Below are 4,459 nucleotides of genomic sequence, written 5' to 3'. Positions count from 1 at the left end.
GCTGGGGAGAGGGAGGTCTGGGCCTCCCTTCTGAAGCTGCTGCCCCCGCGACCCGACCCCGGATAGGCGGAAGAAAATGGATGGATGGATGGATAGTGCATAAAGGAGGAGTTGGTGTGGTGGATACATTTGTGACAGTAAATGTCATTGTTGTTAATATTGCAGTATGATTTAATTTAATTAAAAGAGAACAGTTTTAAATGACTACCTGAACTCTTTCTAAAAATATTCTAATTAACTACACATTATGACTCATCCATCCATCCTATGCTGTTTTTTTAAAGCTGGTTAAAGGGGCAACATAGCCATCAAAGTTCCCCTGGCACCTTTCTCTAACTACCTCCTCCAGTTTATCTAAGGGATTCCAAGGCATTCCCAGGTCATATAAGAGACCTGATCTCTACAGCTGTGAGGATCTCTGTTTAGTTTTTTTCCAAGTATTTCTGTTTTCCCACTGTGTGTGCCTGCCTCCATGTTCTTTCCCAGCTCTGCCCATGCACAATCGATCCTCATGCATCTCACCCTGTGTTTCACAATGTCAGCTTACTAGTTTTCTTTTATATTCTGTGTCTTGCCTCATGTTCCCTGTCGGTCCATTGTACCATATGGTTTGTTTGGTTTGTCAGTAACTCAATAAGCTCCTTTCAGTGTGAAAGAGACTCCAATCGCCTTATTTTTAAAAGTAAATTCAGACACTTAAAATGGAATTACATTTCTGAGACATGTATTCACATTCTCATTATATCAGTCACTAACCATAGCCTATTACTACAGGTGAGGATGTAGATTGATTTGCAAATTAAGAGCTTGGCAAATTGAGAGCTTGGCCTTTTGACTCAGCTCTCTATTCACCAAGACAAAATGATACACAAGGTGAGTCAAAAGGCACAGGACACAGTTTTATCTCAGAAATAAAAGAAAAGTGATATATCTGAATAACCGAGCAAGTAATGGATGAGGGGGACTGTTTTTGGAAAAACCTGCCTGTAACCCAGTGGTTCTAAGTTCTGGTCCTTGTGACCCCCTATCCTGCATGTTTTAGTTGTTTCCCTGCTTTGGCACACCTGATTTAAATTAACGAGTGATTGGCAGGCTTCTGCAGAACTTAAAGACATGCTGAAGAGCAGGGAAACAACTAAAACATGCAGGGTAGTGGGTCACGAGGACCAGAATTGAGACCTACTGCCGTAATCTAACATGGCGATTTTCAAGGTGGCAGCCATGATCTGGATGTAGACTAAAAGCTAGGCTCTCTCACCCATTACTTACTGTGGTATTCAGATATGTCCTTTACCCTTTACTTTTCTGAAATAAAAGCATGTTCTGTACCTTTTGACTCATCCTGTAGTATCTGTGTCCCTCTAGATGATGTCCCAATTTTTCTATTGTCATTGATTCATCATAAGATATTTTTCCACAAACACTGAATGTTGTGAAATTGTTTGACTTTAGTATGGTAAAATGGTTCTGGGTGAAGGACACAAACACAAGTCAACAACACTGATGATGATTACGAATCCAAGAGACCACAGTGTCCCACCCTGGCTTGTGAGAGAGGCTTGTTGACAAGCATTTGGTGTTTCAACCTGTACCTATGGACCACCCAACATTGACCCATCGCTGGAGGTACTATAATGAACTGTGTTTTTGTGGACTGGGCAACAGTTTGAGGTAGACACCACAGTGGTTTGATTTCCAGTTGCATAAACTGTTTTTAGAGACATTATTAAACTTTTCTTCCTTGTTAACACAGTATTTTTAGCTAATACAGTCTAACACTGTTGGAACAGATGCTCAGCCATGTAGGCAGTCTAGATGAAAAAGTTTGTTGGAAAGTCTTAACTAGCCATATCATTTAGATATCCTTATCAAAAGTTTGTTTAATGCATTGTTTGAAGATGCCTTCTTAAAAGGAACAGTTTTATACTGATAAGTATTTTTTACATCAGGTAGAAACCAGCCATTTGAAATGCAGACATGGTTCTGTGGCGTTTGGTTTGTTCGTTCTTACGAAACAGTGGAGCAACAAACAGCTTTGTTTTGAACCTGGATTGGGGAAATGTCATTCAGAAAGAGCATAGGAACAGTTCATCATAAGATAAAAAAAGATCACTCAAAACCAGTTTGTACTGATTTGCAGTGACCCTTCTTTTTAAAGGCACAAACACTTTCTACAGCTTACACTTCCCCCCTCTTGTTAGAGTTTAGAGCTTTTGGGAGTTTTATTTGATTTGTCAACAGTTTGTAGACACTGTGTGGCAATGTTGAGCTATCAAAGAAAATAGTTTGAGAATTTATAGCTACAGTGTGGTAACGTTGTCTTATAACTTCAGTAACAATATGCTTGGACAATGAATTTTGCCAGTTACTGTAAAGTAAGTTATGTAGCTGGCAAAGCACCAGCTTCAACAGTATCCACTTACTGTGGATGCTCTTTTTGCAAAAGGCCTAAGGTCAAAAACCCATTAAAGATACATGCGAGCAATTCACTACACATTTAGCCTACATAGCACTTTGATCCAAGTCAAATTATATTAGCCAAGCATTAGGGTATAGTAAATTTAGACAGCTAGGCATAATCAAAAATCATTCCCTGAGACAAACCAGGAAAGTCACCAGTAACTTTTTGATCATTTGTTGAGTTTTCTCAACATTTTAGGCTGCATGTAGCCATATAGACAATAATGAGCAACTGAACCTTGTCAAACATGTCAAATCAAGGGCTGAATGTCAGATTATCTTTTTCAAATGTATCTATTTGGAGAACTTTGCTGACACATCATTTCCAGTGTTGCACTTGCCAAGACAATATGCTACTGCAAAATGTACCAAACAAAAATAAAAGAATAAATGAATAACCTTTTTCCTTCTGTTGATCAAATGGAAATGTAGCAAAGTTATTTATCATGCATAGGTATGAAAGTGACTATTTTATTGGTATCAAGTATCTCTTGCATATTTTATTACAGTTTTGTGTGAGAGCAATGAAGAGGAGATATCCTAAATTGGGAATTTCATCAAAAACGAACTCAAGGGAACTTTTGAAAAGGTGTAAGGATACAACAAGAGGAAGGGAGTGGGAGATGGAGAAGTAGTGTAATGCATCATGCTGGCAGAGGTCAAGGAAGAGCAGGCTGAGTAATTAACTATAGAGGAACCAGGTAATCATGCTACTAATACAGTGTTTCAGGAGATAATTAGTCACAGTGGTACTGAGGATATCTCATTAATAAATATATACAGTATATATAGTGTACATGTACAGTATATATCGTAAGAAAGAAGTTGTGCTGGGAAACAGATTGTAATGGAAAGCAGACCTTTTATGAACGATTAAAGTAATGTTGATTTATATATAGACATACATTTTAAATATTCCAACTGCACAACTGTTAGCGTTTTCTTCATTGTTTCCCTTTATTCTTTTAAAAACGAAGTTATCCACATGATCCCCAGTCCAGTCAGACACCCCAGGAAAGAGCTAATAAGTACTAACAATGGAAGCTCATGTTGCTGGGTCCTGTTCATTAGGCGGTCCACATTTATGCATCCAACATGTTTCATGATTGGCGGCCTGCCACATCCAGCTCTCGCTTTCCTTCCACGTTTCACCTCTTTGTTCTCTTACCGTCTTTTTACCTTCACTTCCTTTACACTTCACATAGAGCACTTTAAACGCCACTTACCTTTGTTGCGTCTTACTCCTCTTTTGTCCTCAGTGAATACTAACGTGTGCTAATGTGGCCCTAATTATGGCTCATTGCTATTCCAGTGGGCAGAGAGAGGATCTCTGGGTGAAAAATCAACACTTCTTCCAGTAGAGACTGATGACTTTATATTCTCTGGGATATGAAAAGTCATTGTGGTTATTGTCAGATTTTTTTTAGCCATAAGCAACAAGTCTTTTTTTTTTTTTTGGAGTTTGCCAATTATTATTCTGTTTTCATAGATTTCTGTACTTCCTGAAGATAATTAAACAGATAAGGAATGGTAAGTCAGGCTGTTATATTCAGTAAAATTAATAAAATTATTTTACCTAAAGGATGACAGACATTTATAAATAAGACATATCTCTGTTTACTGTCATGTCAACAGGTTGAGAGAAACATGCACGTTGATTGAATTTTTAACTGCCCCATTAAAGAATTATTGAAAAGCGAGAAAAGCTGCTCTACCGAAACGACCTTAAGTGATAGAAAAGCTGTCATGTCTAAAATAAATGACTGTAAATTCAGGAAAGTATTGTGCCCTTCCAGTAACATTGGATTTAAATAAATGATGCATGGTGACATCTTAAATTTACTAAAACCATGTCATGTGATTGGTAGATGTGTTATTAATGCAATATTTATATCATGGCCATGTGATATTGTCTCATGGCCACAAGATAAATTTTAACAGCTGTCTTTTTGAGACACACAGACATTGTTGGAGTCAGATTATATATGACTATGTTGCG

The sequence above is a fragment of the Austrofundulus limnaeus genome, unplaced genomic scaffold (genome assembly GCF_001266775.1).
Source record: "Austrofundulus limnaeus strain Quisiro unplaced genomic scaffold, Austrofundulus_limnaeus-1.0 Scaffold410, whole genome shotgun sequence".
In the NCBI taxonomy this organism is placed as follows: domain Eukaryota; kingdom Metazoa; phylum Chordata; class Actinopteri; order Cyprinodontiformes; family Rivulidae; genus Austrofundulus; species Austrofundulus limnaeus.
The sequence above is the reverse complement of the archived record's forward strand: the minus strand, read 5'-3'. Positions refer to the sequence as shown.